The sequence below is a fragment of the Podarcis cretensis genome (genome assembly GCF_951804945.1).
Source record: "Podarcis cretensis genome assembly, chromosome: 14".
In the NCBI taxonomy this organism is placed as follows: domain Eukaryota; kingdom Metazoa; phylum Chordata; class Lepidosauria; order Squamata; family Lacertidae; genus Podarcis; species Podarcis cretensis.
The window spans coordinates 37196237-37220910 of NC_137183.1; the positions used below are offsets into that span (position 1 = coordinate 37196237).

Sequence of the window (24674 nt, forward strand, 5' to 3'; positions counted from 1 at the left end):
GAATCCTGGGAGCTGTAGTTTGTTAAGAGTACCGAGAGTTGTCAGAAGACCCCTCTATTCCCCTCACCGAGTTACAATTCCCAGAGTTCCCTGGGAATGAGGGGTTGATTATTAAACTGATCTGTAAATTGTAGCTCTGGAAGGGGAAAGAGCTGAGGAAACTCAAAAACCCCAGAGATCTGCTGGTGGTCAGTGTAGATGACACTGAGCTAGATGGACCAATGGTCTGACTCTGTACAAGGCAGCTTCCTATGTCTCCATTTGCTTCTGCCCTTAATTCACAACCACGAGGAGTGGAAGGCTATTTTTTGACAGACCACAGAACCTCTTTTCTGACAGGCAAAAAGTCCCAGGTTCAATCCCTGATATCTCCAGGTCACGCTGGGAGATACTCCTGCCTGAAAGTGTGGAAAGCAGCTTCCCAGTGCAGACAATATTGCTGTTGGCCAGGTGTGGGGAACCTTTGGTCCTCCAGGTGTTGCTGAGCTACAGCTCCCATTATCCCTGGCTATTTGCTGGGCTGATAGGAGTTGTAGTTCAGCCACATCTGGCAGGCCAAAGGTTCCCCACATCTGAGCTAGATGGCTTGACTCTGAAAGACCGCCTCTTCTGTTCCTGTGTAAGACCACTGTGAGCCCAAGGAGCAGCTGTTCTGACTTGGGTGCCAGGCATATCCTTCGATGAAATGAGCGTGCCAGGTGCATGTGCTTGAATCATGAAACCACCTTTTCCTCCAGCAGCCTTCCTTACCATTACTCATCCTACCTGACCTAAAAAGAGACAAGAGGAGAGCTTTAAATAGAGAGATGGGAAGGGAAGGGGAGACGGGGAGTTTGAATGGTTTGAATCATAGGCAGCTTGGAGAAGAGAATGATTATATAATAACAAGGCTTATCTTGTACCTTGTTCTTTAAAGTGCTCTGGGAAGAGACGTAGCTCAGTGGCAGAGCAGCTGCTTTGCAAACTAAAGGTGTCTGGTTCAATTCCCGGAATCTCCAGTTTAAAAAAACAAAAACCAGGAAGCAGGGTGATGGCGTTAGTGGAAGCCTTGAAAAGCCTCTGACAGCAGACCTTCCAAGTGTCCCTATTTTCCAGGGACAATCTCAGACTTTCAGAAGCCATCCCCGTTTCTGATTTGATCCCGGAATGTCCCACTTTTCCTTAGGACGTCCCTATTTTCACTGGAGAAATGTTGGAGGGTATGGAGTTATGTGAACCCCCCTGAGCCAAGGAGATAAGTAACTATACAACCTTTAGAAGACATCTGAACGCAGCCCTGTATAGGGAAGTTTTTTTAAAAAAAATGTTTAATGTTTTATTATGTTTTTACATATGTTAGAAGCCGCCCAGAGTTGCTGGGGCAACTCAGTCAGATGGGCAGGGTATAAATAATCAAATTGTTGTTGTCATTGTTATGGAATAGGCTGCCCTTATTTTCATCAGAGAAATGTTGGAGAGTACGTGACAGACAGAGCAGGCAATAAGAGAGATGGACACATAGATTGGCTGGGTATAAGGCAGTTTGCATCTTCTCCTCCATCTGGCTCTCTACACCAGTCCTGTTATTTGAGTAAGTCCTGAGCATTCCCTATCTTGCATTCCCATAACATGTGCAAACCTCATGACCAAGCCAACCACAATACTCTTTGAATGGGAATGGCTGTTAACTGACTCCTTCTGTCCCCCTCTCCCTGCCACCCCTCCCTGATAGTGAGGCAGGAAAATCTGAACTGCCCAAGGATTGCTTGTCTAAGGGCCCTTGACAGAATATTAAAGCATTAGTAGTGGACGTCTTCTGCTTGAGTTTGTTTTGAGATACTTCCTCCTCGCCTACCACGTTAGTGCTGTCCTGAGGATGGCGTGTTATAGCTCAGCAAAAGCAGGGCAAAAAGATACCAGAATCTCTGTGGTATAAAATGTTCTGGGATTTCAGCAGGAAGTTACAGGATCTGCACTGACTAGGAATAAAGCAGTATTACTACTGCAAAACCTTTGCAGACACAAACGAAACTCAAAGCACATGTGACCACGCTGATACCAACATGAACGCAAATCATCACGAGTGCACAATGAAAAGGACATCTGGAAGAGGCCTAAGAGCTGGAGTGGGTATTCACAAGCGTTAGCAATTTGCCAAATGACTTTGCCCTTCATATTCTGAATTCAATAGTTGCATCTGTACTTTGTGGAATTTTAGCTTCAAAATCCCAAGCCAATTCACTCTTCTCAGAATTTCTCCATTCTCTGATTTGGGCAAGCATTGTAAATATCATAAGGTTGTTGTTGTTTAGCCGTTTAGTCGTGTCCAACTCTTCGTGACACCATGGACCAGAGCACGCCAGGCACTCCTGTCTTCCACTGCATCCCGCAGTTTGGTCGGACTCATGTTCGTAGCTTCGAGAACACCGTCCAACCATCTCGTCCTCTGTCGTCCCCTTCTCCTTGTGCCCTCCATCTTTCCCAACATCAGGGTCTTTTCCAGGGAGTCTTCTCTTCTCATGAGGTGGCCAAAGTATTGGAGCCTCAGCTTCACGATCTGTCCTTCCAGGGAGCACTCAGGGCTGATTTCCTGAAGAATGGATGCATTTGATCTTCTTGCAGTCCATGGGACTCTCAAGAGTCTCCTCCAGCACCATAATTCAAAAGCATCAATTCTTCAGCGATCAGCCTTCAAAACGGGCCAGTAATTAAATGCTGCCGATGGAAAACATTGAAATGAAACGTCAAGTTTTAGAAAGAGTGAGATCAGATATCCCTGGATGTGAAACGGAGATTCCAGACTTTTGGCAAAAGTTGCATTCAGAGACTACCTGGAGAAAATTCAACATCAATATTTGCCGAGGAGAATTCTGGGAACAAATTCAAATTCAATGCCAGAGACTGAATCTGATCTAGCCACAAAGTCTCCTTGAAATCAGTGGCATCCATGGTTTCCATGAGACTTCCCTGTAATTAGACATGAGTGAATCTGTCAATTTCAGTTTCCAGTTTTTCCAGTCCTAAGCGAAGGTCAGGTTAGTAGTAGAGCACATGCCTTGCATGCAGAAGGCCCCATGTTGAAACCTTGGTATTTCCAGCAGGCTTGGGGAAACCCCCGGAGAGACACTGGCAATCAGTGCAGACAACACTGAGCTAGGATGGAGGGTGGCTCAGATTAGTCAGGGCAGGATGAATGCTGCTTACCTTTAGGCAAGGTACATGGTTCTTGGTGGGTAATATGACAGGGTACCATGTTCAATATTGCTGAAATGAGTTTATTAAAATCATATGAACACATGAACAAAGAAAGAAGCAATACGTTAGTGTGGCACCTCCATTGACATCAGGCAGCTCTGCTGACATCAGACCTTCTTCACTGTATTCTTTTTCCTGCTTAAAACATTTTGGTTCAGGCCAGCCTATCCAGCTATGTAGGATGTGGACATGAGTTTTAAATTCTTTTTAGCTACTGTTGGTTCTAATCACCTTTTGAATGTTTTTAAATACCATTTTTAATTGGTTTCTATCAATAATGTTAAATAATAATAATAATAATAATAATAATAATAATAATAATAATAATTTATACCCTGCCCATCTGGCTGGGTTTCCCCAGCCACTCTGGATGGCTTCCAACAGAACATTAAAAACACAATAAAACATTAAATGTTAAGAACTTCCCTAAACAGGACTGCCTTCAGATGTCTTCTAAAAGTCAGATAGTTGTTTATTTCCTAGACATCTGATGGGAGGGCGTTTTGCAGGGTGGGCGCCACTACCAAGAAGGCCCTCTGCCTGGTTCCCTGTACCTTTACTTCTCACAGTGAGGGAACCACCAGAAGGCCCTCGGAGCTGGACCTCAGTGTCTGGGCAGAATGATGAGGGTGGAGACGCTCCTTCAGTTATACTGGGCCGAGGCCGTTTAGAGCTTTAATGTTTTAGTTTATATTTTTTTAGTAAACCACTTAGATGTTTCCTTACAATCAAGTGGTAGATAAATTTTGTTACATAAAATAAAGAATTCTAAGGGTCAAACTAGACATTTATTTTTTTCATTTCTTTATTACGAGGAGCTCAAGATGGTGTGTATGGTTCTTTCCTCCCCTACCCATTTTTATTTCACAACAACCCTCTGAGGTAGGTAGGCAAGTAGGTAGATTAGGCTGAGAGACTGGCCCATGGCCACCCAAATGAGCTTTGTGACTGAGTGTGGAATTTGAGCCCTGGTCTCACAGGTCCTCGTCTGACACTCAACCACTGCACTTTGTTGTTGTTGTTTAGTCGTTTAGTCGTGTCCGACTCTTCGTGACCCCATGGACCAGAGCACGCCAGGCACCTCTGTCCTCCACTGCCTCCCGCAGTTTGGTCAAACTCATGCTGGTAACCTCGAAAACACTATCCAACCATCTCATCCTCTGTCGTCCCCTTCTTCTTGTGCCCTCCATCTTTCCCAACATCAGGGTCTTCTCCAGGGAGTCTTCTCTTCTCATGAGGTGGCCAAAGTACTGGAGCCTCAGCTTCACAATCATGTGTTTCCAGTGAGCACTCAGGGCTGATTTCCTTAAGAATGGATAGGTTTGATCTTCTTGCAGTCCATGGGACTCTCAAGAGTCTCCTGCAGCACCATAATTCAAAAGCATCAATTCTTCGGCGATCAGCCTTCTTTATGGTCCAGCTCTCACTTCCATACATCACTACACTGGTGCTAATGACATCATTACAAATACAACTGTGGTTGTTGTTGTTGCTGGTTATTGTTTTTATTTATTTTTAAAAGAAACCAGAAGGTTTTGAGGGAGAGGTCAATTTTTGTTGCCCTCCTGCCTGCTATGATTTTTTTTTTTAATAAACACAGTCATTGTGGTTTGTAAGGGTAACTTCCCCCAAAGAAGCTACCAGCCCCTTGAAAAGTTCCAAATTCATCACCATCTTCCACTAGCTAAATACAGCTTAAAGCAGGTGATTTGTGGTGGATCTGTGATGGGGGAAAGAAGGAGTTAAAGTTCCCCATGCCCTGTGGTCCAGATGGAAATCCTCCTCTACACACACACACACACACACACACACACACTTAATTTAAAAAAGCACCATAGATACGGTCTGCATTCTTTGTTAAGGTCCATTTTAGATGGTCACCCCTTTAGGACAGGGAGCTTTCGTACCTGATCTTTGTAAAGTGCCACACTTATGTCATTCTCTCCTCTCCCTTTAAATTAATAAATCAGGGAAGCTGGGGTGTACAGTTGTGAGAATAGATGTTTGGAAAGGAGATGGTTAAATGGATTCTTAAGTAAAGCAGGAGACAGCACTGGGCGGTTGCCAAGCATCTCTGTTGTTTGGGAAATTATAAGCAGTCCACAATTACCAGGAACTACCTGAAAGGGAGATTCTTCTTCCACCTCCACAGGCTGCATAAACACAATACATTTCTAGCACATGATTTCTTCCGCTAAGGAATCCTGGGGATTGTAGTTTGTTAAGGGTGTCGGAAACCATAGCTCTGTGAAGGATAAATTACAGTTCCCATGATTTTTTTTTGTGGGGGAAGTAACATGTTTTAAAGCTCCAGCCTTTCTCAACCTGTGGGTCCCCAGATTTTGTTGAACTACAACTCCCATCACCCCTAGCTAGCAAGGCCAGAGCTCAGGATGATGGGAGTTGTAGACCCACAGGTTGAGAACCGCTGTATGATAGCATGTATGCAGGCAGACACTCCTTGACTAAGGAGCTTGTCATCTCACTGTAGAGAAAGGAATCAAATGACAGACTGCAGCTTGAGTTCACGTGTCACTTTAAACCATGGTTTAAATAAAACTTAAATAAACCATGGCTTGGTGCAGACATGGGGGAAACCTATTGAACCCCAGGGCCAGATTCTGACTTGGTGAACCTTCTGGGGGCTGCATTCCAATGGTGGGTTGGAGGGCAGAAAATAGTTTTGGTAGGTAACTTGCTCTGTCTCTGAGCCATCATTTGCTCTTGACTGTGTTCCCTAAGCCAGCCTCTGTTTAATTGGTAGAGCTCAGGATTCTCGCAAAAAACAAAGCAGATCATCCCACAAGCCTGAAGCTTCCCCCTATCGCCACTGAAAGAGAACAGATTTTTGACTTTTAGAGTGCCACAAACATACATACGTTCGCTGTGCACCCCCAAAAGCCCAGCCCAGTGTTTGAGAGCTCCTGTCTCTTTAAGAGCCTTTTGGCTGCATTCCAGCTGCTTGAAAGAGAGCTAAAGAAACACACAAAAGAGGAGGGGGGTGGCAGGAGTGTGTGTGTGTGTGTGTGTGTGTTTGTGTGTGTAGGACAGTGTATGCCTTTGTCAAGCGATGCAAGGTTTTTCTATTCCGGAAAGAATTTTGTGGGGGTGGATGATGAGCAGATAGTTTTTAAATGGTCTTTTAATAGGTTTTTAATCTAGATTTAAGCCACCTTACCATGAAGTCAGGAGTTAATACTCCAATTGATTTTAAATGGAGCTGGATTGCATTCTGCATTTATTTACTTGTAATCTCTTGAGAAAATTTGTTCCCTCCCCCTCAGTTGAACATAAGAAGAGCCCTGCTGAGTCCAAAGGACTCTCTTTCCCAACATTCTGGCCAATTAGATGCCTATAGGCAGAAGCCGACAAGCAAAACATGAGTTCTATCTATCTGTCTATCTGTCTGTCTGTCTATCTATCTATCTATCTATCTATCTATCATCTTGTTGTTTACTGGCCCTTCGCCCTCAAGGTCGCAGGGCTGGTTTTTACAACAATTAAAACACAATGTTAAACACAGTTGAAAACAACTATGGTGGGTCCTAAAAATATACATCACGGATGTCAAAACCCAGGGGAAAGAGGTGTGTCTTCAGCATTTCCTGAAAGCTGTGTAATGAAGATGCCAGATTGGGGAGTTCCACAGCTTAGGATCTGCCACAGAGGATGCCCTCTCCCAGGCCAAACACCCTTGAACTTGAGCTTGGAAGAACTACCCAGAGCCACCCCCTCTGCCAATCTTAGCACCCAAGGAGGGAAGGAGGTACCTAGGTTGCCCATAGACTCATAGAATTGGAAGTGACCACTATCGTCCTCTAGCCCAACTCCCTGCAGTGCAAGAACGTTCGATTCCCATGACTTTGAGATTAAGTCTACCGACTGAGCTTTGGTTAGGGCTTTGGAACACTAATGTGAGCACCTTGAATTGGGCCCAGAAATGCATCGCCTACCAGTGCAGGTTTATGTGAGATCTAAACAAAACCCCAGCCAGTAATCTGGTTACTGTATTTTGGACCAGCTGAAGTTTCTGAGTTGTCTTCAAGCACGGCCCCATGTACAGCACATTGCAATGTTCCAGTCTGGAATAGCCCTCTCCGGCTCAGGAGCCCCAGACTGATATTCAGAGGTATCGTGTTTCTCATCCTAGAGGCAGCTTGTGGTTAATCATCATCATCTAGATGTATTACCCGCCCTTTACCATAAGGTCCCAGGGCTGGTTGCATCAATATATATATAACACAAGATTAAAATAAATAAAAATGATTCACAATGCAAAGAATAGCATGGGTCCTTAAAAATTTCAGGTGCCAAAAGTCATGGTAGAGCCTTGCAGCCATGGATGGCCTAATCTTCCAGGAATCTGCATAATGCCTTTTTAAAATCATTCAGATTGGTGGAATTTAGGAAGCTGCCTTATACTGAGTCTGACCATTGGTCCATCTAACTCAGTATTGTCTACACTGACCGGCAGCAGCTGTCTGGGATTTCAGGCAGGGATCTCTCTGACTGGGGATTGAACTGGGGAGCTTCTGCATGCAAAGTTGAGCGCTCTACCCACTGAGCCACAGTCCTTCCTCCAAAGATCATCATCACATTTTTTTTATTGGTTGCACTTATTAGACACTTTTTTTTTTTTACAAAAAGTGAACTCAAAGTGACTCAAAATATAATAGAAAAATTAAACCAGTATACAACTAAAAAAGAAGCTTAAAAAACTGCCATACTTAAAAAGCAGCGTAACAAATCCCACCCACTGAAGGAGGGTGCAATATCTAAATCTCTCCAAGCTTAAGGGCCGAGAGCCTGCCTGTCACCTAAAAGTAGGCAGTGATGGTGCCAAGAGTGCCTCCCTGGAGAGGCCATTCCATAAATGGGGAGCCACCACTGAGAAGGCCCCTTCTCATGTCGCCAACTTTCACACCTCTCTTGGAGATGGCGCAAGGAGAAGGACCTTAGATGATGAATGCTGGTTGTGCCTATGCACAACTCGCAGACTTAACATATAGAATAAGAACAAGAAGACCATATGTTTAAAGAAGATTGGAAAACGCTTATTGAATATATGGGAAATAATTGTGTACAGCTGAAAACGCTGGCAGCGCGTTAAGATAAATTCAACATTGTAAAAAAGTTTTGATGGGTGCAATAATAGAATACTGAATGGTGAAGTTTTTGTAAAATATGCAGCGATTTATGATATGTAAAAAGGAACCATAGAAAGAGAAGGAGGGAAGTCATTGATATCTTAAGGATGTAAAATGAGTATTTTAAAGAGAAAACTTAATAAAATTATATACAGATGATGAATGCTGGGTCCAGGCTGGTTCATGTGTAGCCTTAGGGTAGCAAATTCCTTCATTTTACTATATGAAGAAGTCCTTCATTTTGTCTGTCCTGACTCTTCCAACATTTGGCTTTAAATATTCTAACCTGTGTTGGTAGGGGAGTCGCTCCAGCCCCCTGGTCATCTGGGTTGCCCTTTTCTTCACCTTCTCCAGATCGGCAATATCCTTGAACGAGTTTTCCGGGAGCTCACCTTTCAGGTGATGTTAGCATCAGAGGCTATTGGCCATGACAGCTAAGCCCTGCAGATATAGCACTAGTGTTGGCTGGCTTTAAAAGAAGATTATCCAAATTCAGGCAGGGAAAGGTTGTCCACGGCTACTTCTACCGTGGGAGCAACAGTGCCTCAGAATGCCAAGTTGCTGGGAATCACAACTGGGGAGGCTGCTTTTGGGCTCAGGTCCTGTTTTGAAGCACAGGGGCGTCTATGGTCCAAAAAGAGAAGACTCAGAAGGCGGGAATGACTGGATGCATCATTTAACAAGTGTACAAAAGAAGGGGGGGGGGAGAGAGAAAGAGAGTACAGTGGTACCTCGGGTTACATACGCTTCAGGTTACACACTCCGCAAACCCAGAAATAGTGCTTCACGTTAAGAACTTTGCTTCAGGATGAGAACAGAAATTGTGCTCTGGAGGTGTGGCAGCAGCAGGAGGCCCCATTAGCTAAAGTGGTGCTTCAGGTTAAGAACAGTTTCAGGTTAAGTACGGACCTCCGGAACGAATTAAGTACTTAACCCAAGGTACCACTGTATATGGAAGAGGCAAGAGAGTTGATGTGGCAACGCTTAAGGATAATTTTTTCCATATCAACAGAACCAAGGTCTGCCCTCCCCTCTTCCCAAATGCAGCCAAGAAAAATAAATATTAATTCAACACAAACACACACAGGTCAATCACGAAGTAGGATTGTCAAAGTGAAGGGGGATGTTGCTGGCATTGACTAGCCTTTAACAGCTGCTGGAATTCAGATATAAAGAAAGTCCAGCTCGGTTGGTCCCTAGGTTTTCTCTTTAGCCATGAGGACTAGTACTTTGGACGACCCTTTCCGAGGCACATTTTCCCAAATCCAGCAGAGGGCAGTTTGCGTCTGGGCTGATATGTCTGAAACCAACCCCACTCCACAAATTCCAGAAGATCCTCTAGGAGAAGTGTCACGACCCATTTCACCCGCACCCCAATTTCCTGCACCCACAATCCACTTCAGTTCCCCAAATGTCAAAGCAGAATGTCCGGTATTTTTAAGAGGCTTTTTTCTTCATCCCCCCCCCCCCCGCGTCCGCCGCATTCACAAGTGAGACGCAAACGTGTAGAAGAAATCCCTTGCGTGGCTTCAGGAACACCCGCCCCCTAGGAGCGGAGAGAAAGAAGGACTTAACCAACAACAGCATGCAGTCATATATATATATATATCAAAGCAACCAGATTAACCCTGATCCTTAAACCCCGACGCTTCTTCCTTTGAACCTTTTGGCAGCCGCTCAAAGCGGTCGCAGCAGCTCGGGCTTGACCTAGAAAACAAGACAGAAATGGGTGAAAGGAAGAGCGGCGGAACCCGAGGCGCTTTAGGACCCGGCGGAGCCGAAGCGGCTTCGCCAAAGCAGGCAGAGCAAGCAGGCAGGCAGGCTGCACACACAGAGCGAAGCGCGGAAGCGCCGGGGAGACCCTGCCCGCTCTCCAGGCAGGCGAGGAGGAGATCCACACACAGACCTTCATTACAGAGAGGCGCAGAACAAAAGGGAGCAGCCACAGGGCGGGCTCGCGTCCATCCATCCATCCATCCAGGCGGGGAAGGAGCGCGCGGCTGGGCTGGGTGGAAGGCGCTGCTTCTTCCTCGCCACGATGCCTGCCTGCTCCGCGGGCTGCAAGCGGCGCTGGCGACCATGGGGCTGCAGCTGAAGGCAGCGGGCTGTCGCTGCTGCAGCCGACTCCGCCGGTGCTCGCCGCCCGTGCTGCAGAGCCGCTCCCGTCTCGCCCCAGCAGCAGCAGCAGCCGCCGCCGCCGGTGGCCAGCAGCAGCAGCAGCAAGAGGCTGCGGCGCAGTAGTAAGGTGGCCGCGGCGGGCGGCGAGCCCCCTCGGGCGCCCGCCTTGAGCGCGCCGCTCTCCCAGGGCCCGGCGCGATCCGGAGGGAGGAGCGAGCGAGCGGCAGCCCGCGACACAGCCGCCGCGTCTGCGAGGACATGAAGGCAAGAGCCCGCGCCCAGGCAGGTGGGTCCGGCTCTGGATTCTTGGGGGAAAGAGCAGGATTGGGGCATCGCGGGAATGTGATGTATTGGGGGGGGGGGTCGGAGCTCTGGACCCCTCCCCCCACGCTTGGAAGCGACTGTGGAGGGGTCTTGGTTTGGGCGGGGGTTGCATGTGTGTGTGTGGGGGAATCAAGACAGGTGAGATGGAAAGGGGGTTTGTTGTTGGGGAAGAACTGGAGTGGGGTGGGTCTCCCTCTTGCATAGATGCAAGGGGAGGGGAGTAGTTTGGGGAGGGGGCGCGTGCGATTGGGGTGGGGGGTTAGGAGCGTGCGCGAGGAGGAAGACGTCTCTCGGTCTACCTCCCCTCCCCCCTCGGGTTGGGAGAGGTGACTCGGGTGCTGGAGGGGGGAGGGGGCGCGGTGGGGAGGGGAGGGGAGCGCGCCAGCCAGGCGAGGTTTCGCTTGGGCACCTTTAACACAAAGCGCCGCTGAGAACAATGAAGCCCCCCCCCCCACCGACACCCCGTGCGCCGCTCCTCCTCCCATTGCTACTTTCCACCTGCAGCGGCAGGAAAGGCGATGCCAGGATCATCCCCGCTGCAACCCAGGCGGGGATGGCGAGAGCAGGCGGGCAAGGTGCGGGTGTGGGGAGGTGGCGATTCTTCTAGCGCAAGGTCAGCATGTACTTTGTGAACACCCCGCCAGCACCACCGCAAGTGCAAAAGTGTGTGCGTGTGCATGTATGGGGAGAGGTTGGCTCTCTCCGGGGAAAGCACACACACACACACCCCTATCTGAATATGGGGCTGGGGTTCTGTTAAGGAGGGGCTCAGCTTATATAGTCTGCGTTGCATGGAAAACACCCCCTTCCCTCCCGCCTCTACACACTATATTGAGCGTCTGTAATGCAGGACAACAACGACAACCCCCTTCTCGTTTGCGCTCTCTCTCTCTCACACACACACACCCCAGCTCGGGGATCTGCAGAAGGTAAGCCCCGTAACCAGCATTTCCCCGCGCGCGCGCACCAGCACACATGCATGCATTCATGCACATGGCTTTGTCTGGCGTGCACCTTCTTCCTCTCTCCCCACCTCCACCCCTTAAGGGGGGAGGGAAGAGAGAGATGGCAAGGCAATGTGGGTGGTGGGGAGGGAACCGAGGCTTTCTTTTTCTCAATGGGCTCTTGAGAAGCCTCGCTGCTGTGTTCTGCCCATTCCAATCCCACCTGTTTGGGGTCGTTGCTGAAGCAGACAGGGAGTGGCCAGTGTGTTGTAGGATGGATGTACTGTGTGTGAGAGAGAAAAAGAGATTATGGTTCTGTAGCATCCTTTTCACCAGATCTCTCTCCCTCTCTGAATATGCAGAAGGGCCTGGAAGGAGAGGTGGTACTAATTTAAGATGTAAAACCCCTTGGTTACTCCCTGCCTTTACTGTGGAGTGTTTGCTTGTTCATAGGAAGGTGCCATACACTGGTCTACTTGGCTCAGTATGTCCAGAATTTCAGACAAGGGACTCACCTTCCTACCTACCTGGAGGTGCTGAGGACTGAACCTGGGACCATTGCAGGGGAAGAAGATGCTCTATTCTGCTGGGCTGCACTCCCTGCTCCAAACCAGTGCTTTATTGCAATGGCTTTCTAACCCTTTCCTGGGAAATACCGTATTTTTCGCCCTATAGGACACACTTTTTCCCCTCCAAAAATGAAGGGGAAATGTGTGTGCGTCCTATGGGGCAAATGCAGGCTTTCGCTGAAGCCTGGAGAGCGAGGGGGTCGGTGCGCACCGACCCCTCTCGCTCTCCAGGCTTCAGGAAGCTATCCGCTAGCCGTGGGAGACCCAGCTCTCCCAGGGCTGGCGGAGAGCTTGCCTGCACCCAGAAGCTTGGGGCGCGCTGAGCTCCGCACGCCCCAAACTTCGGGATTAGCGCAGTGCTCCGCTAGCCTTGGGAGAGCCGCGTGGCTCTCCCACGGCTAGCGGAGACCTTGTCGGCACCCAGAAGCTTCAGGCACGCTGAACTCCGCACGCCCCAAGCTTCGGGATTAGCACAGAGCACCTGGGGGGGGGGAATCCCCCCCTTTATTCCCCCCCCCAAAAAAACTAGGTGCGTCCTATGGGCCGGTGCGTCCTATGGGGCGAAAAATACGGTAGCTCTAGAAGGTAGTCTGTCCACCATGCTCAGCCTTCTGCAATGCACAGAGGACCATTGGGTATGTCCTGGGTTTTCAGTGGGGAAATGATGAGACCAGGGAGACCTGCCCAGAACCCTACATTGACCTCCAGCAACCGGGCACCCTCCAGATATTTTGGACTACAACTCCCAACATGCACTGGCTGAGGCTTGATGGGAGTTGTAGTCCAAAACCTCTGGAGGGTCCTTGCTTGCTGAAGGTTGCCCTCCATGAACTTGGTGTGCATCCTCAAACATGCCCCAGAATCCTCTGCAGCACAACAACATTCCTTTGCAGACGGGTCCGGGAGAAAAGACTGTGGATCTCTCAAGGTAGAAAGTTTTGGGGGGCAAAGCCCAACATGTTGCTTTATTGGAAAGATTCATTTGCTGGTGACCGAAAGGGCAGCGGCAGCTCCAGTGGTGCTGCTGGTGATGACCAGGCTGATAAGATGCAATCCTGTCCTGCAATTTTTCTTCTTGGTTTTGTCTGCATGGATAGGTATAGCTTGGATCTGGTGGAGGGGTAAGATCTGTGGACCCCTCAGACCCACTGCCCATATTTCAAACCCATTCCTGATGGCTTGGAACACAGCATTGTGTCAGACAGAGCCATCTCTTTCTCAGTTCCTGGCAGCGGAGAGACACTCTTAGCAGTGCTGTTTGTTCATCTTATGTCCACTAAGACCAGGGCCCTTAGTGTGGTGGCCCCTGCCATTTGGAATGTGCTCCTGATTGACACGCACTAAAGTATTGGCATTTAGGTGCCTGCTTAAAACTCATCTGTTCACCCAGGCTTTCCCTGAGGAGTGATCCAGCTTTATATGAACTTGTGGTGCATTTTGCATTTCTTTTATTAGTGCCATTTTATTGTTGATCTTCTGCTGTTCACCACTGTGATCCATTTTTAAAAACATTGGCGGTATAGAAATTTTTGCAAATAGATGGTAATAATAATACAGTTGAGAAGGGTAGCTCTGTTCCTTTGAGGGAGCAAAACCTTGTGGTACCTTAAGCACAATATGGCACAAGCTTCTGCAGACTAGAATCCACCATCCAGTTGCCTCTCACAATGTGGACTGCACTGCCCAGAATGTTCTGCTGTGATAAAATCTGCCTCCATCTCAGGATGAGGGTCATAACCCAACCCATTCAGGTCCTCAGTAACCATATCAAATTGGTTTTACCTGAAGTGTAGATTTGATAGGTTCTGAGGACACAATTGGGGCCCATCCCTAGTACAGTGGTACCGCAGGTTAAGTACTTAATTCATTCCGGGGGTCCGTACTTAACCTGAAACTGTTCTTAACCTGAAGCACCACTTTAGCTAATGGGGCTTCCTGCTGCCGCCATGCCGCCGGAGCCCGATTTCTGTTTTTATCCTGAAGCAAAGTTCTTAACCTGAAGCACTATTTCTGGCTTAGTGGAGTGTATAACCTGAAGTGTATGTAACTTGAAGCGTATGTAACCCGAGGTACCACTGTACTGAGGTCTGCAGTTCCTTCTCTACTTCAGTTCCATGATGCATTATTATTGTTAATTCTTCCTTTGGTTATTTGAACTCAGCCGGGAGGTAGGCAGGCAGTTGTGTAGAGTTTTTCTTTCTAGATATGTTCAATGTCTGATGCTGCTTGGCGAATTCGAAAAAAATGAAGGGGACTGTGCCTACCTCCCAGAGTTCTTTGCTCTCCTGCCTCCATCATGTGACAGGGGTTGCAAGGTGCTGCAAGATTTTGTGTGTTGTTTTAACACAGTAGCAAAGCTCCAAGGCTCTTCTCCCCATTTCTTGGAGCTGCCAGCATCTTGGATTTGACTTCTCTTCCACTGTTTTCTTTGTGTGATAAATGGCTGTTGACTGCTTTCTGATTCCAAAGAGAGAAATGAATTCCCGGAAATGATGGGATCCGTATATATTAGCTGTATGTTATATCATTTGGTCGCTTCCAGACAACCTTTTTGGTTGAGCATTCCTCCTGATTGGTTTGCATAAAGTTTTTGGGGTGGTGTCAGCTATTTACTGATTCTTTATTTTGATTTGTTTGCAGGGAGGTTACACAGTGTTGCATCAAGCAAGTGTTATCCCTCAATTTCCAGCGTATGTCCCTACCACTTTCCTTCTTGCAAAAAACCAGTTGCGTGCATGGGGGATGGGGAAGGGCAGTTTGTTGTGCAAAAGCACCAAATCGGCTTGAATTCCACATTTCCCGGAATGTGATTGCATCTCACCCCAAAATAGCAATGTTCAGAAGCACCATTTATCCATTTTTCCTCTGTGATCAGTGTTGTTGTCGTTGTCGTTAGAGGGTTGGGTTAGCAACAGGGAGACCAGGGTTCAAATCCCCACCCATCCATGAAACTCACTGGGTGACAATGGGTCAGTCACTGCTTCTCAGCTTAATTTACCTCACAGGACTGTTGTGGGGATTAAACGAAAAGGGTGGGGAAAGAACCAGGTACACCACCTTGAGCTCCTTGGTGGAATATAAATGCAATCAGTAAAATAAAGATATATAAATAGCATAATGTCTTGGCCTATTGCAAGTTCCATCATTGATTATACTGATGTTGGTTAAGAGAAGTGAGTTTTTATAGCCTCGCTGTTTACTAAAAGAAGCTCTCTTTCTTAGACTTTGTCCGTCCAGCCATGTGTTGTCTATGCAGGCAGGCAGCCTCTCCAAATTCTCAGACTGAGCTCTATCCCATCACCAGTTGTCTACCTTTGCAACTGGAGATAGTGGGGATTGAGCCTGGGGCCTTCTGCTTCACCCCTTCCTGGCAAAGTTATGAACCTAAGAAGACCCTGGCGGCTGGATCTGGCCCAAGGCCCACCTTGTCCATCATCATGTTCTCAACAGGGGTCAACCAGAAGCCTCAATGGGAAGCCGACCAGCAGAACCTGCTTGCAACAGCACTTTCCTCTTTTGTGATTTGCAGCAACTGGCATACAGAGGGATGCTGCCTCTAATCATGGAAAGAGAACATGGTTTTCATGGCTAGTAGCCATTATCCTGAATAAATTTTATCTGATCCTCTTTGAAAGCCATCTAAGTTGGTAGTCATCACTAGTCTACATCTAGTGGGAGCAAATGCGTACTTTTAATTGTGCATTGCGTGGTGAAGTCCATCCTTTTGTCTGTGCTAAATCTTCAGCTTCTTTGGATAACCCCGGTGGGTTCCAGTATTATAAGAGAGGAAGGAAACCTTCCCTCTGTCCACACCCATTTTATACATCTCTAGGTTGGCATAGTGCTGGCTTTTCTTTGGCTCTTCTGCAAGTCGTGGAGACATTGTGCCACACCCGTTTGTAGACTGAGGTTAGGTGACTGCAAAGAACACAACAAGAGCCAAGGGTTATAGGCCACTGCACTATTTGAACTTAAGGCGCACTCTGGGATGTCCTTCACCCATTTCACAACAATGACCTGCTTGCGTTGCTGTGTGTATAATGCTTTTTAAAAAGGGGCGGCGGGGGGAGGAATCTTCAACTGGTATCAATTATGTAAATTCAGCACAACAAGAGATCCCTCTTGTTTTGCATATGTTATTCTGCAATTTCTCAATAGCATAAAGAGCAGTTGTTGACATCCATCACAAATGGCTTCATCCCTTATCATAATACTCTACAGTAAAGTTGCTGGTGAATTTAGGTAGGATAAGAGTGTCTGGGTTTTGGCGACCCATTTGGGGTATTAATTGCAATTGCCAGATACCCAACATAGCTTTGAAGTCAGGCCCAACACCAGCAATTACCCAGGGTGGGCATTAGGGTTACCCTGCTGTTTGCCACCCCAATGCCCACCCACTCTCCTGATTCTTTTTAGCAGTGCTTCAGCTTTTGAATTGGAGTTTTATTGTTTTCATAGTTCTGTAGTCAAGGGGGATATCTACCCCCACCCGGGGGGTGATTTCAGCACGGTACCAGAACCCCCAAAGGCTGGCACCAGCCCCATCTGAAGTGAAAGAGGATATAGGGCAACACAGAGTCGTCAGGCCCCAAAGATTTCACTGAACAGTTGCCCAGATCTAGGTGCCTCAGAGTCTACCTCGCTGCTCTGCCTGACCCGGCTCCTTCATGGCACGGTGGCAGAACTGTCCAGATTGTCCCCTGGTAAAGGGTAAAGGGACCCCTGACTATTAGGTCCAGTCGTGACCGACTCTGGGGTTGCGGCACTCATCTCACTTTATTGGCCGAGGGAGCCGGTGAACAGCTTCCGGGTCATGTGGCTAGCATGACTAAGCTGCTTCTTGTGAACCAAAGCAGCGCACGGAAATGCTGTTTACCTTCCCGCCAGAGAGATACCTATTTATCTTTGACGTGCTTTCAAACTGCTAGGTTGGCAGGAGCAGGGACCAAGCAACGGGAGCTCACCCCGTTGCGGGGATTCGAACCGCCAACCTTCTGATTGGCAAGTCCTAGGCTCTGTGGTTTAACCCACAGTGCCACCTGTGTCCCATTGTGCCCCCTAGCCACAGACAAATTAGCTCTTCTTTTCGCCTCTCCTCCAACCCCCTCTCTTCACCCATTCAATTTACCCTCTATTTAAAACATTTTCTTAGGAGGCAATAATCAATACAGTATTTTTAACTATAGACATATTTTTAGTGGATTTTACGCCCCCCCCATCTGCGCCCCTGGTGGGAGTCCACCTCACCACCCCCTAGCTACAGCCCTGCACGGGGTGGGGTGGGGCTGGATCTGCCATGGAGGGATGAGCCAGGATCAGACATATCTAGTGGCAACTTCACATACTGGGGCCCAGAAGTCTTCTAACTAGAAGTGTCATCCATAATTAATCCACAAGGCCCAATTTAATTTTTACATGCCCGGAAGACACCTGGGTAAATTAATTTGCTTTGCCAGGATTAATGATGGGTGGAACCATCGGTACTTCAGATATATAGCATCCATAAAGAGGCTTCACTTATAGTATCTTAGTAACCTTTACAATGCTCTTTTAAGGTAGTCTAGCACAATCTCCAATTGACACGCTATATTTGTTTAATTTATTATCCGCCTTTCATTCAAGGCAGAACTCAAGGTCCTGGTTCGATGGTGGTCTCCCATGGACTCAGACCTTGGTAACTTCAGCAGAATTATTACCTCTTGTGCTGATAGACCAGAGATAGTCCAGATATTGCTGGACTCCGAATCCCATCAACCCTAGCCAGCATCGCTAATAGTCAAGGGATGATGGGTGTTCACAGCTGAGTTGAAATTTGATCCAGGGGGTTCTGGGTTCTTAGATAATGCTCTTACCCACTTTGCTAAACCAGCCAGAGGGCCACATTCCCTTCTGGGCAAACTTCCAGGGGCCACATGCCAGGGGAGGGCGGGGCCAGAGGCAAAAGTGGGTGGAGCAACGAATGTGAATTTTAGCTGTGTATAGTAGGCTGGTGTTTAAACCCACCCCTATCCTCTATCCAGGCAAACTCGAGGCATGTTAATACACCCTCCAGCCAGGAAAAAAACTCCCAAGGAGGGTGTGAAGCAGGGCCAGTGAAGGATGTAGCCTGGGGAGAATCCCAAGGGCCAGGTAGAGAGACTGGGGGCCACATCTGACTTGCAGACCTGAGGTTCCCCCACCCTGGCACCGTTGTGTATGAATGTCTGCAGAAATAGTGACCACTCTTCTACACCTAGCCCCGTTTCATTAAACACACACACAACCACACACAATGCAAAATGTGTGAATGTTGTTGATGTGGTTTGTAAACCAGGAAGCAGCTATTTTTAACTCAAATTCTATTCCCTAGAAATGTGACTATTTAATTTGAAAGATCTGGTTGGAAGCCTGGCTTCTGGTTATCAGCTGGTCTCTTAAAGATAGGCATTAGCTGTTGCCAATCACCCTTGGGTGTGTTTGGTCACAGGAAATTAGAGCATCCATGCTTTCTGCCAGAGAAACAGCATCTTCTGCACTAAAATAAATAAATAAAAGGTACCGTTTTTGAAGAGCGTGAAAACTTGGAGAATTTAATACATGTGCGATCTGCGTTGGAATGATGCTATTGTAGAGAAACGAGGAATTCAGAAAGCAATTTGCCACACAATTTTATGCACGCCTACTAGAAGCCGTTGAGTTCAAGGGGATTTATCCCCCGATAAGTGTGTATTGTTATTATTAGTTTAGTATTTATTAAACATAGTTGCTTTATTAACAAAGCCACTCAAAGCGACTTACAATATTGTATTGGCTTTTCAAAACCTTAATTGTGTTTGTAAAGCACACTAAGTGGATTGAATGTAAAAAGAGGTCTTACATTCTGGATCAGAACAAAGATCCATCTTGGCCAAGCTTGGGGAACCTGTGACCTTGTAGGTGTTATTGGACTCCAAATTGCAGGAGTACCAGCCCTCATGGCCTATCCTTAGGGATGATGGGAGTTTAGCTGTAGGCTGAAGCCAAGCAAAGGAGTCAGAATAAAAAAAGGTCCCATTCTGAACAGGAAGTCTTATTGTCGGTGAGATAGCCAGTCTGAGGAGGCGGAGTCACTTCAGTGCCTTGGAAACCCATTTCCTTGAAGATGCCCCAACCCCAAAGTGTCTCACTTTGTGGGCAGCCCTGCGCACAGCTGGGAGCCCTTTGCTCTAGTCTAGGCAGTTCCTGGTGCCCTTTCAGGACTGCTTTTTCTCTCTATTTGTCTGACACATCTTAAAACAAGTTCTCTAGCTGTTGTGCAAAATCAGGTTCTAAGAAGGATGCAATAAATCTTAAAACGATAAATCTTAAAACAAAACCCAACCCATCATAAAATCCAGAAACACAAAAGATCAGCACACTAAGTTACAAGACAGATCACAGAACCGGGCAAATACAGCCCAAAGTTGCATTTTCTCGAAGGGAAACCGATGCAAATTCTTTGTCTCCTTTCCCTCAATGGCAGCTGTTGTGCAAGAGTTCTGAGCAAGGGTGATCATGCACACACCTATAAGGTACAATAGTATCATTTCTTGGGCAAAAGAAGCAGCTGTGCTTTGGCTTTGCAGTCTCCATTAGAAAAGTTAATTGCCCTCCAGGGCTCTTGGGACTTCAGGGCTCTGATTTCTGCCATTACCTGTCATTGCTTCTTTCAGCTCAGTTCTGTCCCAAGTGAATTCAGCTATGAAGTCATAGTGAAGATGGGGATATACATTTATTTCCATCTGGAACCTAGCCCGTCCCAGGAGCTCAGGGTGGTTTGAGAAGGAAAGAGCGAAATTCACTGCAGAAGCTGAGCCTGCATTCAGACGTGGGGGAAATTGCATTAGTTTTGCTGATTATAATGCTTCCGCTTTTGCCCCATTTCCTAATGCTTCCTTCACACTGCAGCGGCCTTTTGACCGATATAGTGGCATGTTGTGCCAAACTTCATTCACACCAGTGGGCATGGTGTGACACAACAATGAATGTCATTGGACAACACTGATGTTTCTGCGCCGATACCAACACACACTTTCTGCACATGCCTTCCTTCTTCTGTTCCCCCATGATCCCCTCCCCCATGAAAACAGCAGGAAACAACTGTACGCTGATATATTACCCCAAATTCACCTTGCTCCCATGATTTTCCTGGTCAGGGGTGCTATAAGTGGATTTATTGTGGAATCAAATAACATGGAAATGAGCATTAACATGAAGAAGAAGAAGAGAAGAGTTTGGATTTGATATCCCGCCTTTCACTCCCCTTCAGGAGTCTCAAAGCGGCTAACAATCTCCTTTCCCTTCCTCCCCCACAACAAACACTCTGTGAGGTGAGTGGGGCTGAGAGACTTCAGAGAAGTGTGACTGGCCCAAGGTCACCCAGCAGCTGCATGTGGAGGAGCGGAGACTCGAACCCGGTTCCCCAGATTACAAGACTACCGCTCTTAACCACTACACCACACTGGCGCTCTCATGAACTATATTCTATTAGCCTTCCAGAAGTGGCTTTTGTTTTGTCAAATCTCGAATATAATGTGGAAATCAACAGTTAGAGAAACGTTGAGGTACGAACTGCTGTGTGAATGCAGCCTGAACTGAATACAGAATCCCTGTTGGTGGAGCAGACTTGACCTTGGGTACAATCACACTGAGGCTCTGGGCTTAGGACAATAAGAAAGCTAATATTAATTATTGGAAATACATATTTAATAGGAAAGATCTGTAAATCTATACGGCTAAGGGGGAGATGCAGTAAGCCATGCTTGCTCTTGCATCTCAAGAGACGAGAGCTCCAAGTATGTCTGTGATTTCATGAGGGAGGCATAGAGAAAGAGGAGGAAGGCGAGTAAGAAGTGAGGTCAGCAACCCTAGGAATATCAGTCTAACACTGAAGGAAGATCAGTGGGTCAACATGAGAAGGACAGTCTTGGAAGCTTGGAGGTTCCTCTCTCTCCCCTTTCTCATGTAGATGCATCAGCCCACGGTGCAAGCTGAGTTGCACCCTGATACTTCCAACACAGAACAACTTAACAATTAGGTCTGTAATGTTGCATTAGTTGGGTGAACATGGGCTGGTCCAGCCCAAGTTTTTTTTAATTTTTTTTTCAATCTTCTTCCACCGACTCTTCTCCCTGGTCTCGGATTCTGCCAGTCATTTCCGCCAATTCCATATAGTCCATCAACTTCATCTGCCATTCTTCCCGGGTGGGTAAATCTTGTGTCTTCCAATACTTCGCGATGATGGTCCAGCCCAAGTTTGGTTTGGAGATATAGAACCATCAGAAAGGAAAGCAGGAGGGGCTTTGAAGATGTCTATCAATGTTCTGGGCTGACGAAACATAGGTCAGTCATTCACCATCTTGGATAACTTTAAAAGAGAATCAGACAAATTCTTGGAGGATAAGGCTGTGATTGGCTACTAGCTGGAATGGCTATGTTCTACCTTCATGGCTGGAAGCAGCAATGATTCTGGATTCCAGTTGCTGGAAGCCACAGAGAGGCTAGAGGGCTCCTGTGCTTGGGTCCTGTTTGAAGGTTTCCTGCAGACATCTGGGTGACCCTTGTGAGAACAGGGTGCCAAACTAGATGGATCATTGGCTTGATCCAGCAGCCGCCTCTTAGGTTCTTAGGTATGTTTTAAATCATATTCAGAGAGGCTGTGTTGATGTATGGAAGTGAATCATGCCCCTCACCTCATATACTTCAGTAATACCTTTGGTTTTATCGCATCGCCAGAAACCCATTTTTAATTAGACTGGTATTTTGTGTTTTCTTCCATTTCGTTTGTATTTTTGTATCCTTGTTAAATGTGAATAAGAATTAATTGAAAAAACAAGATTCCCATCAGCAGTTAGCAGCATCTGAGTGGGACAGGAGAAAGCACATTGATCATCGGGTTGCAGACTTTCCTAATCATCATCATCATGTATTTATTTATACCCTGCCTTTTTTCCTGATGGGACTTAATATAGCAAGGTCAATTGCATTTCTGTTTAAATTATGGTCCTTCTTTCTAAATTTCATGCAGATCTCTGCCTGCTTTCACCCACTTTTTTTTTTACAGTTAATAAGCAACCATTCCATTAGTGAATCAGTCCCCCAATGCTTTGAATCGGCTTTTGCCAACCTGGCGCATTCCAGATGTTTTGAACTACAACTCCCAGGGGAGCTTTTTACTTGAAGCTCTTCTGCTCTGGTGTGTTATCCTGTAAAGGGGGGTGAGGCAGAAAATACCCAAGCTGTTTTTCTCCCCCCCCCCCCCAAAGTGATGTGAGTGGAAGCTTATTAAATTATTACCTTTTGTAAGCTTCGTTTTCTTATCTCAACAAGGACATCTCTATCAAAGTTTGGTAGTTTGCAGATTCACTGAATTATAGCCCAGCCCTATGCATGTTTAGGGACACGGGTGGCATTGTGGGTTAAACCACTGAGCCTTGGGCTTGCTGATCGGAAGGTCAGTGGTTCAAATCCCCGCGATGGGGTGAGCTCCCATTGCTTGGTCCCTGCTCCTGCCAACTTAGCAGTTCGAAAGCACATCAAAGTGCAAGTAGATAAATAGGTACCACTCCAACGGGAAGGTAAATGGTGTCTCTGTGCGCTGCTCTGGTTCTCTAGAAGTGGCTTAGTCATGCTGGCCACATGACCTGGAAACTGTACGCCAGCTCCCTCGGCCAATAAAGCGAGATGAGTGCTGCAACTCCAGAGTCATCCGTGACTGGACCTAATGGTCAGGGTTCCCTTTACCTTTTATGCATGTTTACTCCAAGATAAATGTCACTCAGCAGCATTCAACTAAGTTTTACTCAAAGTAAACCCGTTGAAATTAATGGCCCTTAAAGGCCATGTTCATTAGAATTTAGTAACGAACCATTTAGTATAATCAGTAAACTGGCCAGCTCAGCCCTTGCTAGATTATTTATGAACAAGTTAAAAAGCACAGGTCCCAACACCCACAAGGAAGAAGGGAATGGAGCAACTCTGCAATGAAGAAAGGCTGCAGCGTTTGGGACTTTTTTAAGCATAGAGAAACTTTAAATAAGAGGTGACATGATAGAAGTTTATAAAATTATGTGTGGCATTGAGAAAGTGGATGAAGAAAAGCTTTTCTCCCTCTCTCATGACACTGGAACTTGTCATCATGCAGTGGTCGTGAATGTTGGAAGATTCAGGACAGAGATAAAAGAAAGTATTTCTTGATGCAGCGCATAGTTCAGCTATGCAACTCACTCCCAGAGGAGGCAGTGATGCCCACCAACTTGAGATGGCTTTAGAAGAGGATGGACAAATTCATGGAGGATAAGGCTATCCATGGTAACTAGCCATGATGACTATGTTCTCCTACCTCCATAATTGGAGGCAGTAATGCTTCCAATTACCGGTACCAGCTGCTGGAAGCCGCAGGAAGGGAGAATGCTCTTGTGCTTGGTCCTCCTTGCCATTTTCCCACGGGCATCTGGTTGGCCACTCTGGGAACAGGGCGTTGGACTAGATGGGCCATTGGCCTGATCCAGCAGTTTATGGTGACCAAGCGATTCCGGTTCAGATTTGGCTATGGCTGGCGTATTAGACAAAGCTGGGAAAAGGTCCTCCTAGCCACTGAGAACACTTAGAGCAGGCATGTCCAAAGTCCGTTTGGGGGGCCTAATCCGGCCTGCCAGTCGGTTTAATCCTGCCCCTGCGGCGGTTTATGTACTGGGGTAAAATCCTTAAAAAAAACCTTAACAACTTCAATCCTAAAAGAAGCTCAACAACTCCAACCCTACAAAAAGCTCAACAACTTTGGGGTAAAATCATAAAAAAAACACCTCAATAACTTCAGTCCTATAAAAAGGTCAACAACTTCGGTTGGCTCTTTGGTTGGCCCCCACGGCCCTTCACTTCATCCAATCTGGCCCTCTTTGAAAAAAGTTTGGATTTAAGAGTTCTAATCCCAAAGATAGACCCAGCAGTATCTCAAAGTGTGGCGTACCTTCTGCAGTTTCACCCAGTGCAGGGAACTGACCTACCCTCTGGACACAGGAATCATCTTCCCACAGAGACTTGTTCTTCCCGGGGTTCAAGCTCAGCTTGCAATACAATAGAAAGCTATATGAAAGCAGAACGATTGCATATATAAAAACAGTTTGAAACAACAACAGCACATACAGGAAATCAATTCAAATCCAATACAGTTCCCAGCTGGGATAAAGATCTCCATTTAGGCTTGTTGAAAGAGGACCGCGTTAGCAGCCTGCACTGGAAAAACAACAGAGAGGTGCATAGGATCACGCACACTGTAAATGTGTGGCACAGATGGGCCCATGTACATTCTAATCTTCTCTGTCTTTATTCAGGAGTAATAA

At 46.9% G+C, this 24674-nt stretch overlaps 2 protein-coding genes across 3 annotated transcripts in view; one reads left to right on the forward strand and one right to left on the reverse strand.

Moving 5' to 3' along the window:
- Positions 1 to 24674, reverse strand: part of PERCC1 (proline and glutamate rich with coiled coil 1) — a 200149-nt gene that overhangs the window by 137739 nt on the left and 37736 nt on the right. The gene's annotated exons all lie outside the window — the stretch shown is intronic.
- The window catches only part of SBK1 (SH3 domain binding kinase 1), a 68211-nt gene that overhangs the window by 21594 nt on the left and 21943 nt on the right, over positions 1 to 24674 (forward strand). The window contains exon 1 of one of the 2 annotated variants that reach the window (XM_079952614.1): positions 10640 to 10785. The exons of the other annotated variant lie outside the window; for it this stretch is intronic. The gene's annotated coding sequence lies outside the window, so the exon portion shown is untranslated. Of the gene's footprint in view, positions 1 to 10639; positions 10786 to 24674 lie in introns of those variants that run through there. 2 annotated transcript variants of the gene reach the window in all.